Consider the following 22,915-nt stretch of genomic DNA (forward strand, 5'->3'; position numbering starts at 1 on the left):
ACCAGTATCATTATACTGGTATTATTCCTCTTTTATCATCATTATCATCAAGATCATTACTATCATTAATATCCTCATAATTATTACTATCATTATTATCATCAGGATCATTACTATCATTAATACTATCATAATCATTACTATCACTATAATCATAATCATTATCATCATTATCGGGAATAATAATAATAATAATAATAATAATAATAATAATAATAATAATAATAATAATAATGATAATAATAATAATAATGATAATAATAATAATAAATATAATAGTGATAATAATAATAATGATAATAATATCATTATCATTATCATCATCATTATTATCATTATTATTATCATTATTATTATTATTATTATCATTATTATTATTATTATTACTGTTATCATTATCATCATAATTATTATCATTACCTTTATCACATCATCAACTGTACTCTCATCTTCATTATGCTGTGATCATCATCATAACCTCATCTTCACCACCCATTCACCATTACTGCACCCTCACATTCACAACAAACTCATTTTCATTATTCTCTCGTCGACACTCTCATCTTCACTACACCTTCTTTCGTCACTTGCCACTTATCTTCACTACATACTTCGCTGCTCCCTTAAAATCAATGCATTGTACACTGGATCTTTTTGTGCTCACTATCCCTTTCTCCATTACACTCTCTCGACAATTCCCTCTCCTTTTCACACAAAAAATAATTCAATAAATGAAAATAAGAAATGAAATAAAAAATAATGACATCACTCTACTTCACAAAGACTCTGCAGTAGTGTCTTGTTCTTCTGCACACGCAGTATGTTTGGTAACACATGAGAAGAAGAAGAATCTACAGGATTATTCTTGAAGATACGATCCAAGACGAAGAAGAGAGTTTGTGACTCCAACTTGTGTCGGTACTCCCGTGTCACACCTCCGGTCACTGGGTAATGTCCCAATTCACACAGAAAAAAGTGGGTTATAAATCCCTTAAATGATGATCCATCCTGCACCTGATACACCATAAATCAGCCTTAATATCAACCATTTCTCCTGATCCTTAGCAATAAATCAAATAAGCTGCAAGACGAATCGCTCAATTTGGCCGGATTTGTCTGCTGAGACCCCGGTACATTCTGTGATCTGCTCTGATAAATCACAAAATTCCCCGTGAGTGTGAGCTGTTATAGGGCCTCTCTGCACGGCGCTACGACCCCTACGCACCATGGTGCACGACCCGTGAGGACGACGGTGCACATTCTACCAGATTTTAAAGTTCAGGACAGGACATACAACGGTTACAACTTCGCGTTCAAAGGTTGTACCGTCGGGATTGAAAGTTGTACCGTCGTACTCAAGGGCTCTACCGTCGTAATCAAGGGCTGTATCGTCGTAATCAAGGGCTGTACCGTCGTGTTCGAGGGTCGTGAGGGTTGCAACTTTGTGCTCAGAGGTTGTACCTAAGTGTTCAAGGGTCGTAAGGGTTGTAACTTTGTGCTTAAGGGTTGTGCCGTCGTGCTCAAGGGTTGCACCGTTGTGCACAAGGGTCGTAAGGGTAGTAACTTTGTGCGCAAGAGTTGTGCCGTCGTGCTCAAGGGTTCTACCGTCGTGCTCAAGGTGCGAGATGCCAAACCATCCTAAGCCCTAAATTTGAGTGAGCAGTTCCTGCCGACTTCCAGCTAAATCTACCACTGTCGTTGCCGTCTGAACATATACGCCGAGCAGATTATGTCGCGGGAGTCGGTCCACGGTCAACCCATTAGTTCATCCTCCCCTCGAGGAAACTGGATATCTTGGCTTAACCTAGCTATATATATATATATATATATATATATATATATATATATATATATATATATATATATATAAAGGTACAGTAGGGTTGATGGGCATGTCAATTGGGAGGTAAATTTGAATGGAGAAAAACCGGAGGAAGTGAAGTGTTTTAGATATCTGGGAGTGGATTTGGCAGCGGAAGGTACCATGGAAGCGGAAGTGATTCACAGGGTGGAGGAAGGGGCGAAAGTTCTGGGAGCGTTGAAGAATGTGTGGAAGGCGAGAACATTATCTCAGAAACCAAATATGGGTATGTTTGAAGGAATGGTGTTTCCAACAATGTTATATGGTTGCGAGGCGTGGGTTGTGCGAGGGAGGGCGGATGTGTTGGAATGGGATGTTTGAGGACAATGTGTGGTGTGGGGTGGTTAGATCGAGTAAGTAATGAAAGGGTAAGAGAGATGTGTGGTAATAAAAAGAGTGTGGTTGAGAGACCAGAAGAGGGTGTTTTGAAATGGTTTGGCCACATGGAGAGAATGTGTGACGAAAAATTGACAAAGAGGATATATGTGTCAGAGGTGGAGGGAACAAGAAGTGGGATACCAAACTGGAGATGGAAGGATGGAGTAAAAAAGATTTTGAGCGATCGGGGCTTGAACATGCAGGAGGGTGAAAGGCGTGCAAGCAATAGAGTGAATGGGAACGATGTGGTATACCGGGGTCGACGTGCTGTCAATGGATTGAACCAGGGCATGTGAAGCGTCTGGGGTAAACCATGGAAAGTCTTGAGGGGCCTGGATGTGGAATGGGAGCTGTGGTTCCGGTGCATTACACATGACAGCTAGAGACTGAGAGTGAACGAATGTGGCCTTTGTTGTCTTTTCCTAGCGCTACCGCGCACATGCGGGTTGTCATTTCATGTGTGGCGGGGTGGCGACTGGATGAACAAAGGCAGCAAGTATGAATTAGGTACATGTGTATATATGTATATGTCTGTGTATGTATATATATGTATGCGATGAAACCTATGGGTATGTATATGTGCGTGTGTGGTGTATGTATATACATGAGTATGTGGGTGGGCTGGGCCATTCTTTCGTCTGTTTCCTTGCGCTACCTCGATAACGCGGGAGACAGCGACAAAGTATAATAAACAGATAAATAATATATATATATATATATATATATATATATATATATATATATATATATATATATATATATTTTATACTTTGTCGCTGTCTCCCGCGTTTGCGAGGTAGCGCAAGGAAACAGACGAAAGAAATGGCCCAACCCCCCCCATACACATGTACATACACACGTCCACACACTCAAATATACATACCTACACAGCTTTCCATGGTTTACCCCAGACGCTTCACATGCCCCGACTCAATCCACTGACAGCACGTCAACCCCTGTATACCACATCGCTCCAATTCACTCTATTCCTTGCCCTCCTTTCACCCTCCTGCATGTTCAGGCCCCGATCACACAAAATCTTTTTCACTCCATCTTTCCACCTCCAATTTGGTCTCCCTCTTCTCCTCGTTCCCTCCACCTCCGACACATATATCCTCTTGGTCAATCTTTCCTCACTCATTCTCTCCATGTGCCCAAACCATTTCAAAACACCCTCTTCTGCTCTCTCAACCACGCTCTTTTTATTTCCACACATCTCTCTTACCCTTACGTTACTTACTCGATCAAACCACCTCACACCACACATTTTCCTCAAACATCTCACTTCCAGCACGTCCATCCTCCTGCGCACAACTCTATCCATAGCCCACGCCTCGCAACCATACATATATATATATATATATATATATATATATATATATATATATATATATATATATATATATATATATATATGCAGGGAAAACCACAAGGAAACGGAGAATACGAAAGAATGAGAGAGAGAGAGAGAGAGAGAGAGAGAGAGAGAGAGAGAGAGAGAGAGAGAGAGAGAGAGAGAGAGAGAGAGAGAGAGAGAGAGAGAGAGAGATTCATACACTGATGATAGATATATAGAAAGACAAAGAGAAAGACAGATACATACGTAGTGTTTATGTGGTGGCCTTAATTAAGGCATTCAGTTGCCCGTGCCGTCCAAGTTATATTAAAAAAAAAATCAATCTTAAGGTTCCTCCATCCTCTTTATTAATCCCCTTCAGTTCCGCCCACCCTCTTAAAACATCCGCGTTATTACCCTCGCATACTAAAGTCCGTTTTGGGCCCCAGCTGGACCTCCTGCCCCTCCCCCATAAAAATAATGCGGTTGCCTCTCGACTACATAATGTAACTCGCGTCATATGAGAGAATATTTTCTTTACAGATTGCCTCCTCCTGTGGTATACCCTTTATCTTCTAACAGCATCACGTTGAAGGCATTCGAGGCTTTATCTTGGTATTCGAGCTCTTACGGGACTAAGGTTTATCAGTAATGATCATATCAGTCCTTGGGTCTATCTAATACACAAGCAGGTGAAGAACTTTGGGATGAATTATCATCTGAGGTGTTACATACTCACCATCCCTCTGAAAGTGATTTCAATCACTTTCAATTACTCTCTAATGAGCTACACAGTCACCATCCCCCTAAAAGTCAATTCATGACTTTAAATTACCCTCAATGAACCATACAGTCACAATCCCCCTAAAAATCTATTCAATTACTTTAAATCATCGCTAAGGTTGCTATACAGTCATCATCCCTTTATTAGTCAATTCAATCACTTTAGATCATCCTCTAAGCCTAAGATGCCACCTTCATTTAATCTCTACAAGTCCCTACAAGTCGTTCAAATTCGTTAGTTCTGGGGTTTAACAGTGTATGTATTCTTGTGAACTTCGATACGCTCGCCTGAACAAAGTTTTAAACACCACGAACTTAAACGGTTACCAGATTTGCGATTTGCTTACAACCAGGAGATAACTTTTTTTGGGGGGATAATGTATCATAAAGTCTCATGCATACTACTCAGTAAATATGTCCTCTCTTCCCTATATGTGTGTGTGTGTGTGTGTACAGGTGCTTCTCAAGCACATGAGAGGCATCTTAATCTTCAGAAACTTCAGTATCTGAAGTTGTCCACAACCTGACAAAAATATGAAAGTTGTAACAGAAAGAGATTAACCCATACAGCACGAAAGCATGACCCTTGGATATTATGATGTGATCTATAACCCGAACATGGCCTGGAGTTTCAGGGTCAGGTCAAAGGTCAGCCCATCATATCCAAGGGTCGTATCGTCGTGATCAAGGGTCGTATCGTCGTGATCAAGAATCGTACTGTCGTGATCAAGGGTCGTATCGTCGTGATCAAGGGTCGTACCGTCGTGCTCAAGGATCGCAACGTCGTGTTCAAGGGTCGCACCGTCGTTTCTAAGGGTCGTGCGTGGTGCTCAAAGGGTGGAAGACTCAGTAATATTTGTGCCATAAAGAATAACATGTTGGTCACATGTGCTCCTGGCGGGATTTCGCTCTGGGAATTCCTCCTATGTGCTGGAGTGCGGTAGTGTAAGTGTTGGGCTGGTTGCTGGTAGGTGTAGGTGGTAGACGGAGCTGGTGGTAGATGGTGTACGTGGCAGGGGCTGGGCGGTGGTAGTGGCGGTGTTTGGCGCGATTGTGGCCATGCTTGATGTCATCATATACACCACGACGTATATCTGTTTGCTTATCCTTTACCCACGGTTATCAAACACAACCCTCTCAAGCTGTTCAAATATCTGGGCTGGTAGAGTCTGTGGGGCGACACAGCTCTTGAATAATGTTTATAGCAAAGAGTTCAAGGATCTGGTCCTCATATGTGTGGTCCTGGCGGTGTCTGTGGACGTCACAGTGTGGTGCCCGGGGTGGGAGGTGATGGTGGTGGAGCATTAACCGTGGTAGCTGTGGTAAAAGCTCGTAAGCAGGAAGGTGGGTGGTGGTGACAGTGGCGCACAGTGGGTGGGGGCGAAAGTGGTGGACAGTGGGTGGCAGCGAAACTTGTCTAAAATACAGTAACACAAAAAAAAATCAAAAATAAAAAGAAGAAAATCTGTTAATTTATGAGTACTCAACGGGCAAAATCCTAAGCCTGGTTGAAAAGGAAAAATGAACAACCCACAACCCACAACTTCTCTTCACTCTTCCCTGGGTTAAACCAAATCGTCCGCAACTCGCCAGTCAGGCTGGGGGTCGGTGATGGAAGCAGAAGCAGCAGCAGCAGCAGCAGCAATGATGGTGACGACAGTACCGCCACCGACTGTGTGTCCTCGTCGTCATCTTCGTCTCCAGAATGACCACCACCATCACACACACACACACACAAGACAAAACCACTCGTGTTGGAGCACCAGTCTCTCGACCCAAATCCCCCACACTTGAGGGATGGGGCTGGGCTGGAACCGTGCAGTTATGGCTGCCTCACAGTGTTGACACTCACAACAACATGGGGTCAAAGACTGCACTAAGGAGACGTACAGTAACAGACGACATGAGTGGGACATCTCGCCCGGTTAATTCGGGCGATTATCACCACGCACTCCCGAGGGAATGGATAAGTGCTGCTTATCTTAACACGAAGATGGACGTAACCATCCCGGGCAACAGCTTAACGAAGCAGCAACGCAATCTGTCGCCTTGGCTGCTTGATTATGTATATCCTCCAGTGGCCGGGAGGTACATTATAATCAAGTGGTCAGGCTCGCTCGTATAGCGTGGCCGATATAAGAGGGGTCGAACGTCGTGGTACCCTGGAAGGGCCAGATCGACACTTATCACACATTACAGTAGCTTTGTAATTAAACGTTCGGTTATAACCGCGCTATGCTGCATGACATCAGCCTCCGCAGCATGGCGGTGCGACCCTTGAGAAGGTAGGTACGATCTTGTGGGCGTGAGAGCCTTGTCTCCAACCTGGGCTTTAAAGGGTCGAGTCACAGGTCACGTTGTCACACCCAAGAGTCGTGATGCGCGACGCGCTCAAAGGTCGTACCGTAGTGTTCAAAGGTCGTATCGTCGTGTGGAAGGACCGCGTTGTCGTGCTCAAGGACCAAGGTGTCGTGCTCAAGGACCGTGGTGTCGTGCTCAAGGACCATACTGTCGTGCTCAAGGACCATACTGTCGTGCTTAAGGACCGTACTGTCGTGTTCATGGAGATCAGTTACTGGACATGAAAGTTTCATCACCTGGGGTACGTGTGTGCACTACGTAATATGACGTAGAGCCTTGTGTGTATGTTACAGGCTGGTGGCCAGACACACACGTAAGGTGTGTATCAACAGATACATCAATGTGAGGACGACAAAAGAAAAAAAAAACACCAGCTGCTCCTGTGGTGTGAGTACGTGCACACGCTCGCGTTTGTATGTCTGGTTCCTCTTTGTGTTATGGGAAGACAGTTTTACACTCATGTTGCCCCGTCTCTTAACCCTACGTATACGCATCATGTCTTTACTCCTGTGTGTGTGTGTGTGTGTGTGTGTGTGTGTGTGTGTGTGTGTGTGTGTGTGTGTGTGTGTGTGTGTGTGTGTGTGTGTGTGTGTGTGTGTGTGTGTGTGTGTGTGTGTGTGCTCACAAATATGTACATAAAAGCCTAAACCAGGTACCCATTTATCTCCCAGTTCCGAGGGGAGGATGAACACCTGGGTTGGGTCTGGTCCTACTGCCCCGCCCAAGATTCGAACCCATATGGAGAGGTAGTTCTACATGGTGGTGGCACCACAGCTCATGTGTGTGTGTGTGTGTGTGTGTGTGTGTGTGTGTGTGTGTGTGTGTGTGTGCTTCAGTACACTACACAGGTGTTCCCGTGGGTTACGCAAGCAAGAGATCACCGCGACTGTTAAGCACATAATGTCTAAATCCTAGCACTGAGGGAGTAAAAAGATCCACTTTCGTATAATTTATTGCCCAATGCGATCCAATTCAAGTTGAGGGAAAGACGTTTATAGCTCCATAAAATACCTGGAAGCCAAGAGAATCCTACAATTACTGTAACGAGGGTAATGTTTAGCCCCATTTACTGCCGGCAGAGGCACTTGGCGCTCAGCCTCCTGGACAATGAATGTCACACGCGAGATAAACCTCTCGGCTTTTTGTCCCCTCTCGAAGCAAAACCCGAGACTCGACGACCATCGCTTGCTACAATAAACCATTCTCTCTTCTTGGGGGCTCTCGCCAAATCAGGCGTCGGATGAATAGAACTGATTTGGCTGAAATACGCAATACAATCGATAAAATCTATCGAAGACGCAAGCAGTGCGTCACCCCTCTACTAATAATATGTGATATACGATCAGGACGTATACTTCTCCAACACAGCTCATGTTCAACGAAAACCATTCGGTAACATTCACCTCACTGCGTCAAAGAACCACAATATCCCAAAAATAAAAACGGACCCGAATATTCGCATGAGTGTTCGTCAAGATATTACGGAACATCGGATATTCGCATCAGTGTTCGTCAAGATATTACGTAACATCGGAAACCGTCGTTAATACGTCTCGGCCGAGCGCTTCAAAAGATGAGAGGCAGCGACGTTCCTCGTTCAGACGGCGTCATAACCCTGGCCATCAGGAAGCAACGTCAGCTGCAAGGTGAACCTGAAGTTCCCAACTAATGACATTTGCGGCCATGTGACATCGACAGTCCAGACCATCAGACACGGTACTTTAAACTGCCGTTCTCTCTCTCTCTCTCTCTCTCTCTCTCTCTCTCTCTCTCTCTCTCTCTCTCTCTCTCTCTCTCTCTCTCTGGACCATCACTCAATTCTCTGAGGAATTCTGTGGTGATCAAGCAAATGTTTAATCAAGAAGTCACCGAGGAGGTCACTTTGTCGAGAGCAAGGTGCGTGCGTTTGGCTGGCCATGACTTCCTCTGGTCAGTACTTGTCAGTTGGCCAAAAATATCCTCTGGTACGGGTCAGACTTTTCAGCTAGGGACAGTAATCCTCGCTGTGCCAAACCCTTGAGCGCGACTGTAAGACTCTGGGATATAACGACTTGGCCTTTGACCAGACTCGTGTTACTCGGGTCGAGAGCCAGGCCATCATACCCAAGAGGTCATACCTTCGTGCTCAAGCGGTCAAGGCCTCAGGGTAGGGTGGCCTGGCTAATGATCATCTTCTGGGGATCATGAGGTGGTCACTGGACGTTCTCGCGCGGCGTGTGGCATCGCAAGAGACACTGCTCGGGCAATGAGGAAGAACACACACCGTGACGAAGGAGAGCTTCACTTGGTGGTTACGGGGTGAAGCCCCAGCAGCGTCTGTGTTTGGGAATGAGGAAGTCACACAGGGACATAATTCCTCGTTCGTCTTCCCTGGCAAAAGTGAACTCGAGGTTCTCCTTCATATGAGGCCGCCCACTCGTATATTCCAACGCCCAATGGGCTTGTGAATAGAGGCCAGTGCATCACCAGGGCGGGTGGCAGACGTAAAGACAGTGGTGTTAAAAGAGATCCGAGAGCTGGTGGTGGGCGTGTGCAACGCAGGACCAAGCCTGTGGCACGCTGTTCCCCGCGCTCATACATCACCGCTCCTACAAGCCAACCATGGACGCTGGGTGGCTTGCACTCCATCTCTTTCTCTGCCCTGATTTACAGCGTGTTTTTAAAGCAATATACGCAACGGGCTTGTCTTGTGGTAAGATTTATCATACGTGGAGACACACGGTTGAAGTGGAGTGTTCGTGTGTGTTCTACTCAAGACAACGCATCGGTTCAATCACGCTCCACTTCCCACCACACCCAACTCGGACCCGTGCCTTTAAACAAACCATCCGTCAGAGGAATACAAAGGGAATTCAAACAACAACAGACAAAAGGCTGGAAAGCATACAGGTAATTCAGAGAGAAAATCCCGCAAACATATTTACGCCATAGTTCAGCCCATACCTTTACACTAAGCGCCTACAGGTACACCTGACCTCTCCTCACAGCCAGAGCGTTAGGTAGCATCCCATGTGTGTCACAATGCGAATACCTCACACCAGCGAAACTGGCGCTCCTCAAAGAGAATGCACTGCGGCCGTCCCTGAGCAGAAGGACTAAAGCGACGCACACGCTTGCTTAAAGTCGCTGCACATTCTTGCATTAACGGTGTTTCGTGTGTGCGATGATCGATGGTGAATGAGACTCCCAGGTAGCGGATGATGAGTAAGGCGCGTGGTAATGTGACACATGAGAGACACACGACTGAGGTCCCGAGTCCCGTCGAGATGAATGGGCGCAGCGGACCACACGCGCTGCTATGTGGGAAGGGAGCTTAATGTAGGGTAAATCATGGCCAAGAATACACTCTAAGGGAAGGAAATTTATGGTTAGATTAGAGACCATTCTGATGTGGAGTTATGGCTAGGGGATAAGAGCTGGATGTCAGACTAAGCCATGGGGAAGAACACAGATGAGAGGCGAGTGAGGGTGAATGATACGGATAACGCAAGGCCATGAGATATGGCGAGGGACTGAAGCAGATGCAGAGTCAGGGTGAGGGGGGAAAACGACGTTATCTCCAAGCTTCGGTGAGAGGCAAAACTTGACGTGATATAGACAATGGTCAGAGTTTGACGTAAGGTTTGAAAGTTAGAATTAAAATGACATCAAAACGACGACCGATTACTTATAGTTAGATGTGACCTGATGATCAAGACAGAAGACAGACTCCGTAATTACATGATACTATGGAAAGGAATCCACCTGAGTTATCTTAAGTTATAACAGATCAAAAGTTTTCTCCAAGACCTAAAGTTCTTTTAATAAACGGCAGAAGCTTTACTTGAAGCAAGACGGTAAAGGAAACATTTGCTTCCATGAGTTTGACGAGTGTAAGCGACGCCATCTCTGAACCAAGCATCACACACTCTACTTTGCGGCAACATAGCATGTTCTGGCGAGACACTATATCAATCCAATCCAATATAATAACTTCGCTTCATCTTAATCACCATGTGACTGCATAAGAATGTAGTCACATGAGCAAAAGTAATCTTAACAGATATTTAAAGTGACCTTAGGACAATTATGAATATAATTAAGCAAGATTAATTCTTTTATTCTCATCGTGACTTTGAAAGAGAGATCTGATCAACAGACCGAGAGACAGATGATCACTCATTATATTTAGTTACTTACATATTCACTTCGAACAACGTCTCAGCCCAGGAGAAGACAGGTAATGACGACCATGATGAGGATCGTATACCTACCTTTCCCCACTCGTGGCATAACAGCGGGGCAGTTAGCGACAAACTGCCACCTCACACTTGGGACCGAATCTATAACCCTGGGGGTGGAAACCTACAACCCGCGTCCACAGGAACCCCCACAAGGAGTCCGCCGTCAGACATGACAGATTTATCCTTCTCAGATATCGTCAGCTTCAGGTGCTGATCACTACATGAGTGGGCCAGGGTGGGTTGTAGGTGTACCTTACGTCCCCAGCAGCCATATGAGAGAGAGAGAGAGAGAGAGAGAGAGAGAGAGAGAGAGAGAGAGAGAGAGAGAGAGAGAGAGAGAGAGAGAGAGAGAGAGAGTCGAGCTTCAGCCTGTCTTTACTACTGAAGTATACACCACCACCATCTCCCATCAGTTAATGCCACTCTACAATTCCCGGTAAATTCTGAATGAAATTCCACAGACACACAGTAAAGTACTGAATTCTTTTAATCACTGTCATTTCAAATGCTCTAAACAGGAAGGAAATAACTACGAAGACCCACCTAAGCATTACCAAAATACAGGACTACAACCCTTATGGTCATTTTCTGTCCGAGTAACTATTTAGTGGAGGAAGATCATGGCTCAGGTGTGTGTGTGTGTGTGTGTGTGTGTGTGTGTGTGTGTGTGTGTGTGTGTGTGTGTGTGTGTGTTGTGCTGTGCCACATGAGTACTCTGGATCCACGGGGTCTCGTACCGTTTTAAGCTGTACTTCAGGTCGTTACTAAAGTAGCGTGGGATCGAGTGTACTTAAGACACCTGGTCAAGTACTAGGATGTGGACTGGGAAGTGGGAGGATAGGGTCTCAAGTGTACTTGTGGTCGCTGGTGTAAGTACCGTAGCAATAAGTGTCCTTGAGGCTCTGTGTTGAGTACTCCAGCACCACCGAGTGTACTCCTAGGCAATGGGTGCCTCATGCCCTCCTGGCCGTAGGGAGGAGGAGGAGGGGGGGGGGGGGGTTTAATCCTGGAACCAAGAGGGCGCGATAGGTCGAGAGAGAGAGAGAGAGAGAGAGAGAGAGAGAGAGAGAGAGAGAGAGAGAGAGAGAGAGAGAGAGAGAGAGAGAGAGAGAGAGAGTCTTTCAACGTAAACCGCACTAGAGGACCTGAGGACCTGACTGACGCCTGAGTTCGAGAATGCACAACATTGCCGGCAAACGTCCATTCGAGTGCCGAGCCTGCGACACCGAACACTCTTCCACTCGTAACTCGCCCCCCCTTGAATGCCGTGAGCAACAGAGCAGCAGCAGCAGTAGCAAGAGCAGCTGTGCACGCCGTCCGGCGGAGTCGGGGAGGAGGAGGAAAAGGGGGAAGAAAAAATGCAACCAAGGGGAACAGAAAAACCAGAGGTAATTCCACCAATTAAAACTCTGCGGCGAAAGTTATAATTGTGTGTTGAAGCAGCAGCTCCTTTCATTCCCGTGGGATGGTAAGGCAGAGGAGAGGAGGCGGAGGAGGAGGGTCGTGACTTGGGCCAATACCTCCACCTGTGCTTACGTACACACCTGTTGTATTTCGTCTGTGTTACCGATCAAGTGACCCGTAATTCACAGGGGTAGTCTCCTGTATAAAATCCTTACCATTTATCATGTTGTATTCCATTTCTTTACCATACCTGAGAATGCTATTAGTTTGTTTGTTTTTTCTATGATCATTTGTTGCATCTGTTGTTAGACTGATGACTACATTATGCTTATTGTATGAGTATATATATATATATATATATATATATATATATATATATATATATATATATATATATATATATATATATATATATGTAGAGGATGTGTGGATCAGGTGTTTGCTTTGAAGAATGTATGTGAGAAATACTTAGAAAAGCAAATGGATTTGTATGTAGCATTTATGGATCTGGAGAAGGCATATGATAGAGTTGATAGAGATGCTCTGTGGAAGGTATTAAGAATATATGGTGTGGGAGGCAAGTTGTTAGAAGCAGTGAAAAGTTTTTATCGAGGATGTAAGGCATGTGTACGTGTAGGAAGAGAGGAAAGTGATTGGTTCTCAGTGAATGTAGGTTTGCGGCAGGGGTGTGTGATGTCTCCATGGTTGTTTAATTTGTTTATGGATGGGGTTGTAAAGGAGGTAAATGCAAGAGTCCTGGAAAGAGGGGCAAGTATGAAGTCTGTTGGGGATGAGAGAGCTTGGGAAGTGAGTCAGTTGTTGTTCGCTGATGATACAGCGCTGGTGGCTGATTCATGTGAGAAACTGCAGAAGCTGGTGACTGAGTTTGGTAAAGTGTGTGGAAGAAGAAAGTTGAGAGTAAATGTGAATAAGAGCAAGGTTATTAGGTACAGTAGGGGTGAGGGTCAAGTCAATTGGGAGGTGAGTTTGAATGGAGAAAAACTGGAGGAAGTGAAGTGTTTTAGATATCTGGGAGTGGATCTGTCAGCGGATGGAACCATGGAAGCGGAAGTGGATCATAGGGTGGGGGAGGGGGCGAAAATTTTGGGAGCCTTGAAAAATGTGTGGAAGTCGAGAACATTATCTCGGAAAGCAAAAATGGGTATGTTTGAGGGAATAGTGGTTCCAACAATGCTGTATGGTTGCGAGGCGTGGGCTATGGATAGAGATGTGCGCAGGAGGATGGATGTGCTGGAAATGAGATGTTTGAGGACAATGTGTGGTGTGAGGTGGTTTGATCGAGTAAGTAACGTAAGGGTAAGAGAGATGTGTGGAAATAAAAAGAGCGTGGTTGAGAGAGCAGAAGAGGGTGTTTTGAAATGGTTTGGGCACATGGAGAGAATGAGTGAGGAGAGATTGACCAAGAGGATATATGTGTCGGAGGTGGAGGGAACGAGGAGAAGAGGGAGACCAAATTGGAGGTGGAAAGATGGAGTGAAAAAGATTTTGTGTGATCGGGGCCTGAACATGCAGGAGGGTGAAAGGAGGGCAAGAAATAGAGTGAATTGGAGTCATGTGGTATACAGGGGTTGACGTGCTGTCAGTGGATTGAATCAAGGCATGTGAAGCGTCTGGGGTAAACCATGGAAAGCTGTGTAGGTATGTATATTTGCGTGTGTGGACGTGTGTATGTACATGTGTATGGGGGGGGGGTTGGGCCATTTCTTTCGTCTGTTTCCTTGCGCTACCTCGCAAACGCGGGAGACAGCGACAAAGTATAAAAAAAAAAAAAAAAAAATATATATATATATATATATATATATATATATATATATATATATATATATATATATATATATTTCATTTATATTTATTATACTTTGTCGCTGTCTCCCGCGTTAGAGAAGTAGTGCAAGGAAACAGATGAAAGAATGACCCAACCCAACCACATGCCATGCACATGTCTATACATACACGTCCACACACGCACATATACATACCTATACATTTCAACGTATACACATATATATACATACACAGACATATACATATATACACATGTACATAATTCATACTTGCTGCCTTTATTCGTTTCCGTCGCCATCCCGCCACACATGAAACGACACTCCCCCCACACGCGCGTGAGGTAGCGCTACGAAAAGACAACAAAGGCCACATTCGTTCACACTCAGTCTCTAGCTGTCATGTATAATGCACCGAAGCCACAGTTCCCTTTCCACATCCAGGCCACACAAAACTTTCTATGGTTTACCCCAGACGCTTAACATGCCCTGGTTCAATCAATTGACAGCACCTCGACCCCGGTATACCACATCGTTCCAATTCACTCTATTCCTTACACGCCTTTCACCCTCCTGCATGTTCAGGCCCCGATCGCTCAAAATCTTTTTTACTCAATCTTTCCACCTCCAATTTGGTCTCCCACTTCTTGTTCCCTCCAACTCTGACACATATATCCTTTTGGTCAATCTTTCCTAACTCATTCTCTCCATGTGACCGAACCATTTCAATACACCCTCTTCTCCTCTCTCAACCACACTCTTTTCATTACCACACATCTCTCTTACCCTTTCATTACTTACTCGATCAAACCATCTCACACCACATATTGTCCTCAAACATCTCATTTCCAACACATCCACCCTCCGCACAACCCTATCTATAGCCCATGCCTCGCAACCATATAACATTCCTGGAACCACTATTCCTTCAAACATACCCATTTTTGCTTTCCGAGATAATGTTCTCGCCTTCCACAAATTTTTCAATGCTCTCAGAACCTTCGCCCCCTCCCCCATCCTATGATCCACTTCCGCTTCCATGGTTCCATCCGCTGCCAGATCCACTCCCACATATCTAAAACACTTTACTTCCTCCAGTTTTTCTCTATTCAAACTTACCTCCAAATTGACCTGTCCCTCAACCCTACTGTACCTAATAACCTTGCTCTTATTCATATTTACTCTCAGCTTTTTTCTTTCACACACTTTACCAAACTCAGTCACCACTTCTTCAGTTTCTCACCCGAATCAGCTACCAGGGCTGTATCATCAGCGAACAACGACTGACTCACTTCCAAAGCCCTCTCATCCATAACAGACTGCACACTTTCTCCTCTCTCCAAAACTCTTGCATTCACCTCCCTAACAACCCTATCCATAAACAAATCAAACGACCATGGAGACATCACGCAACCCCTGCCACAAACCAACATTCACTGGGAACCAATCACTTTCCTCTCTTCCTGCTCGTACACATGCCTTACATCCTCGAGAAAAACTTTTCACTGCTTCTAGCAACTTGCCTCCCACACCATATGCTCTTAATACTTTCCACAGAGAATCTCTATCAATTCTATCATATGCCTTCTTCAGATCCATAAATGCTACATACAAATCCATTTGTTTTTCTAAGTTTTTCTCACATACATTCTTCAAAGCAAATACCTGATCCACACATCCTCTACCACTTCTGAAACCACATTGCTCTTCCTCAATCTGATGCTCTGTACATGCCTTCATCATCTCAATCAATACCCTCCCATATAATTTCCCAGGAATACTCCACAAACTTATACCTCTGTAATTTCAACACTCACCTTTATCGTCTTTGCCTTTGTATATATATATATATATATATATATATATATATATATATATATATATATATATATATATATATATATATATATATATATATATATATTCTTTCTTTCATACTATTCGCCATTTCCCGCATTAGCGAGGTAGCGTTAAGAACAGAGGACTGGGCCTTTAAGGAAATATCCTCACCTGGCCCCCTTCTCTGTTCCTTCTTTTGGAAAAATTATATATATATATATATATATATATATATATATATTGCTTTGTCGCTGTCTCCCGCGTTTGCGAGGTAGCGCAAGGAAACAGACGAAAGAATGGCCCAACCCACCCACATACACATGTATATACATACACGTCCACACATGCAAATATACATTCCTATATATATATATATATATATATATATATATATATATATATATATATATATATACTTTTTAAATTATATGTCATGTATTCACTTTATGATAATCCATTCTTATTTTTTTTTCTGGTAATGTTTACCCTCCCGGTAATCTTCCATCAATTATATCAACCAAGGTTCAAGACTGACGTATACAGCTGAGAAACGTTTTAAAGCCACACTCTCACGTGATAGTGAAGATGTAACGAGTGCTTATATGGTGTGTGGGTAGCGGATGACAGGACTGTGTGATGGAACTGTAAATGCTGACAGCATACACAAGAATAAAAAAAGGAAAATGTATGACTGGGAATGTTCAAGAGATGGAGTCCCCAGGAGTGTAGAACTCCCTCTCCAATAGAATGTACATCATCACTACACAACATGCGTTACTGCCAACCCTGATTCGTCATGAACCGTGCTGGGTGAATCACCCGACGACTGTCTGTCTCAGAAACAGCTAATCAACATGTGATGACTATGTGCTCCATGGTACGAGCGCTGTCTGAGATCATGCATTCAAAATGCGATTCATGGTGGAGGGTCTGCAAGCTGGCTGCCAGGCAACGTGCATGACTCTCACAAAAGTTGAAAAAAATCCTTCTTGCTTAAAGCACTAATGAGGAATGCAAGATTCGTGTCAAGAAAAAAAAAGGACTTTCATAAAGATAAGTAGATTTGATACGTGGATGGCAAAGGTTTTTGATATGATAAATCAGTTAGTGCCTGCAAGTTTTCTCGGTACATTTCACCAGCAATGACTTCACAAATTTAGATTTTTTTTTTTTTGTATTTGCTAGAGAACACTTCAACTTTTTCTCTCCTTAATTGATGAACCCAAACGACCCTTGCTTGATCTAGGAGGCCCTTGCCTGCCCACTGATGCCAAACAATTCATCAATTTGCCCCACCTTTTGTTCGAAGTGAGACGAGGAGGTTAATGGAACGAGACAGACGAGGAAGTTAATGGAACGAAACAGACGAGGAGATTGATGGAACGAAACAGACGTGGAGGTTAATGGAACAAAACAGACGAGGAGGTTAAGGTGATGAAACAGACGAGGAAGTTAATGGAACGAAATACAAACAACCGCTTATATTCCGCGGCTACTCAATCAGAACTGATCACACCCGCTTTACCTCTCCACAAACCTTTCCTCTTATGATCCGATTCACATCAATCATCACGTATATTCACTTCAACCCCAAGTTAAAGTACTGGCAGCTGTAAAATCATAACATATATCAATATCGCTCGAGAAGATATAACGTGACCACAGTGGACAGACGGCAGCAGCAGATTGAAGACAAAAGCCTCTCTCTTTCATCATGCATCAGTCGGTGTGTGTGTGTGTGTGTGTGTGTGTGTGTGTGTGTGTGTGTGTGTGTGTGTGTGTGTGTCTGTGTGGTAACAACAAGCACAACTAATAAGAGAGAGACAAGGATCATTACATCCTGCAAACGTCACCCGCACTCTGTCCACGCCCCTGGATGATCTCCAGCAGGTTGGCTTTGGCCAAAGCCTCGTAACTCCTTTGGCCTGGAGATGAATAGGCAACATGAAACACCACTACGTACACTCTGTGCACGGTGGGTTACGGCTCTACCCATTCCTCCTTGCGGTCCCAACGATCCTTAATCCCCCATGATCCCACATTTCGACGACCATCACCCCTCACGACTACCCACCGCCCACAATTCCCCCAGAAGTCGTACTCTACCACAGCGCCACGACCTCCACTCAGAGGCCCCCCCCCCTCTCCTGATTTACTCACTCCACACGAGTTACTCGGTCTTCTCCCTGTGTACGATCTTGACATCTGAATTACGAAACGTTTTCCCCCCCCTGGGTCATCTGAAGGAGTCACCATCACGGCCAGAATGAACGCCACAAATTGCACGATCATCGGGAAAGTTACCTATCCTGTTTTACTGGTTGGGAAGGCTTGGTCGGGGCTGGGAAGGGGGCTAGGCGGGGTCCTGGTAAGGGGCTTGGCGGGGTCCTGGGAGGGGGGGGGGGGGCTATACAGGGGTCCTTGGGAGGGAAGCTATGTGCTGGGTCCTGGGAGTGAGGGTGGGGTGGGGGGGACGAGTGAATGGAGTGCCGGGGGACGAGGGTGTGTGAATGCGGGCTTAGAGTCGGTAAATACGGCAGGATGTGGCCTGTGGGAGGAGTCAGCGGGACGGGATGGGATGGGTCCTGGAACTGCCGGCTGTTGGGAAGGATGCGTTCAAGGCGCTCCAGGTCTGCAGTCAACGGAGAGAATGCTATTGGATGCGGATAAGGGGGCGAATCGGAGACGCACAATTACCTGGGCTAAGAGAAGGAGAGGTAAAGTAAACCACGAGAAGTTCTCTTGAGGAGGAAATACAGCGAATCAACTAGACTGTAATTCTTTGGAACGAGTTAAATAACTAAAAGGCTCCACGAACAGCGGTGGGCATAACATGAACAGATCCTGGTGAACATGGGTGGAGACAAATCAAGACAAATTTATGAAGTGAGAAGTAAATGGTGGAGCGAGTGCTTACGAACACGGATGATGTGGCCCGCGTGTGCCAAACTGACACTCACAACAGTGAGTCTCACAAATACTTTATGGATAAGGATGTCGGCAGATAAGACAGACAAGTCCTCGTGTCCGAGGGCAGGACGAAGGCCTTCGGGAGGATGATGAGAGTGCTCAGCCTGGCAGATACATGACGGAGATGCCGTGAGGGACAGGGCAGTGTGAAACAGCAAAAGTGCAGGCACTCAAGTAGCCAGAGAGTGGGAGGGAGTAATATGCGACATTAGACGAGTTAAATATAGTGTGTTTAGAGGGTGGTGCAGGGAGGCGCGTCCCAGGACAGGTGAAGGAAAGCAATGAGGACCAGGGAGGGGAACGTGGGAAGAAAGATGCTGGGAAACAATAAGACAATTTTGAAGCTACGAGTCAAGGTTGTGGACCATTATATGATGCAGGAGCTTCGTAGGAAAACGAAACCTAACTGCTGGAATTATGATTATCATAATTATCATCATTTATCAGTATCATCATTTATCAATATCATCATCATTGTTGTTATTATCATTATCATTATCAACATTGTTATCATTATCATTATTATTATTATCATTATCATTATTATTATCATTATTATTATTATCATTATCAACATTACTATTATTGTCATTACTATAAACATTATTATTACTATCATTATCATTACTGTAAACATTATCATTACTATCATCACTATTATCATCATTATCATTATCATAATTATCAATTTTCATTATTATCATTATTATTATTATCATCATTATTATTATTACTATTATTATTATTATTATTATTATTATTATTATTATTATTATTATCATTATTATTATCATTATTATTATCATTATATTAGCCCAGGACTCCTCCATGATCTCCAGAACCTCATGGCTGCGCTGCAATCGCAAGCAGGGAACACTAATATTCAAAATACGATCCCAAATGAAATAAAATAGAAAATAAATGCCTCAAATCCCAGGGCCATTTCTGAGACCATTTCCAATAGTAAATGAGAGTCAGAGAAAACCCTAGACCATTACGACGAGTCCTGGTGAGATAGTGGCTCCGGGACCGTGGTCACAACCTGAGGTTACATATGAGGTCACAACCAGGGGATACAACCTGAGGACACACACGAGGTCACAACCTGAGGACATACATGAGGTCACAACCAGGGGATACAACCTGAGGACACACACGAGGTCACAACCTGAGGACACACACGAGGTCACAACCTGAGGTTACACATGAGGCCACAACCAGGGGATACAACCTGAGGACACACTTGAGGTCACAACCTGAGGTTACACATGAGGTCACAACCAGGGGATACAACCTGAGGACACACACGAGGTCACAACCTGAGGACACACATGAGGTCACAACCTGAGGTTACACATGAGGCCACAACCAGGGGATACAACCTGAGGACACACTTGAGGTCACAACCTGAGGACACACATGAGGTCACAACCTGAGGACACACACGAGGTCACAACCTGAGGTTACACATGAGGCCACAACCAGGGGATACAACCTGAGGACACACTTGAGGTCACAACCTGAGGACACACACGAGGTCACAACCTGAGGACACACACGAGGTCACAACCTGAGGTTACACATGAGGTCACAACCAGGGGATACAACCTGAGGACACACTTGAGGTCACAACCTGAGGTTACACATGAGGTCACAACCAGGGGATACACATGAGGTTACAACCTGAGGACACACATGAGGTCACAACCTGAGGACAAGCATGAGGTCACAACCTGAGGATACAACCTTGAGGACATGCATGAGGTCGCAACCTGCAGATCAACATGAGGTCTCAACCTTCGGATAGAGAGAGAGAGAGAGAGAGAGAGAGAGAGAGAGAGAGAGAGAGAGAGAGAGAGAGAGAGAGAGAGAGAGAGAGAGAGAGAGAGAGAGTGGGGAGCGGGTAAGTGGCAGTCATAGAGCGGGTCTGCGGGTAATATGATGCATATATTACAGGACCGCTGGAGGAGGCGAGGAAGGTCTCCACCCGGACCCTGAAGAGCGGCTTAGGAGGAGGCCGGGGAGTCAAGGCAGGACGGTGGGCCAACCCGAGAAGGTCAAGGACAGCCAGGACAAGAAGCAAGGGCGGAAAAGTAAGGGAAAGACGTAAGGGCAAGAGGTAAGGGCAAAGGGATGTCTGTACAAGAAGAAATGTGACGAGAAATGTTCCACGAGAGACGTAGACATGACACATGAGGATGAGCAGTATGGCGGACGACATACTTGCTGAGAGAGGCATGGGCAAGACTAATGTGGAGGGGAGCCACTGAAGCATGAGGAAGACAAATGAGTACGACATGCATGGGGAAGACAAATGAGGGAGTGATGGGGAAGACAAATGAGTACAGGAAGCATGGGGAAGACAAATGAGTACAGGTTGCATGGAGAAGACAAATGAGGGCGTGATGGGGAAGACAAATGAGTACAGGAAGCATGGGGAAGACAAATGGGTACAAGTTGCATGGGGAAGACAAATGGGTACGGAAGTAAAGATGACATATGGGTACGAGAAGCATGGGTAAGATAAATGAGTAGAAGGGGAAACTGAGTGAGTTGGTGAAGCAAGGGGAAGACAAATGAAGGAAGGAAGTAGAGAAAGAAAAAGGGGGCGAAGGAGAACGAGAGACAGAATGGAGGAGGATTTCTAGGAAAATAAAGGAAAGAAACACGAGTCGAACTGAAGACAAAATTAGGTCGTAAGCAAGGAAGGAAGGAGGAGGAGGAGGAGGAGGAGGAGGAGTGAGAAAAAGCAGAAGCAAGAAAGAGGAGGACGAGCAGGCGAGGAGAGAAGACAGAGAGACAGCGTGTAAAAGACGAACTGGAACTAAAAAAAAAAAAGTCGAAGATATGGAAACCGAGTGATAAAAAGATATAGAACACTAGGGCTCAGCAGAGCAAGGGAAGGAGTGGATAGACGAAGGTGGCGACGCAAGAGGAGATGTTCAGGCAACGGGGGACAAAGCTGGAGGGAGATGTAGAGGCTACATTACCTACGTGAGTAACACACTCAAGCAAAACGGTCGGGTAATGGAGAGAGAGGCAATCTGGTGAGGGGTGGGATGCGTCTGCCTCCAGCACAGCCACCGAACCAGGATTTTTGGTACAGATGAGATAAAGGAATTTACGGCGCATGAGAAGATATTACAGCGAGATAACAAGTCGGGAGAAGGGCGATAACAGCGAGATGCGAGATGATAACAGGGGTTTAAGACAGCAAATGGAGCTCAAGGTAAGAGGTTAAGGATGGGAGAGGCAGAAAGTGAGTGAGTGGGGTTATGGCTTGGGAGAGGTAGAGACACAGGAGGGAGGGAGAGGATCGAAGCAGAGACAGAAGAAAACTGTGAAAGAGAAATAAAAATGGGAGCAAAAGGTGAAGGATATAAGAGGTAAGATGAACAGTTAAAGCCAGGAACAGAAAAAGATGGGGCAATTACGTCTGGCAGACGTTAGGAGAGGCAAGACAAGCAATTACCGCCCGCAGGGCCGGCGGGAGGGACGTCTGAAGCAGACAGCCAAAACAAAGAAGTTACCCAAGTAAGAATCGCTAGAGATTAAGGTAGACAAAAAAAAAAAAAAAAAAAGAAAAGAAAAAAACGGAGAAAGAAAGAAATTTATGAAACTGGAACAGAAAATCTGCAAAGGCAGGACAGCAGAGAGAGAGAGAGAGAGAGAGAGAGAGAGAGAGAGAGAGAGAGAGAGAGAGAGAGAGAGTAATGATAAGGAGTTACGTGTAATATATGATACATAAGAGATAAAGGCTTATGTAAAGTTCCGGATAATACATGATACATAAGAGATAAAGGCTAATGTAAAACTATGGATAATATATGATACATAAGAGATAAAGGCAAATGTGGAGTTATGGATGATACATGATACATGAGAGATGAAGTACAAAGCAATGATAAGAAGTTATGGATTACAAACAATACATTGAGAGGCAACAACGGGAACGAGA

General features: G+C 44.8%; 1 long non-coding RNA gene across 1 annotated transcript in view; it reads right to left on the reverse strand.

Moving 5' to 3' along the window:
* Positions 1 to 22,915, reverse strand: part of LOC139750662 (uncharacterized) — a 430,271-nt gene that overhangs the window by 180,115 nt on the left and 227,241 nt on the right. The gene's annotated exons all lie outside the window — the stretch shown is intronic.

This window comes from Panulirus ornatus, chromosome 10 (genome assembly GCF_036320965.1).
Source record: "Panulirus ornatus isolate Po-2019 chromosome 10, ASM3632096v1, whole genome shotgun sequence".
NCBI lineage: Eukaryota > Metazoa > Arthropoda > Malacostraca > Decapoda > Palinuridae > Panulirus > Panulirus ornatus.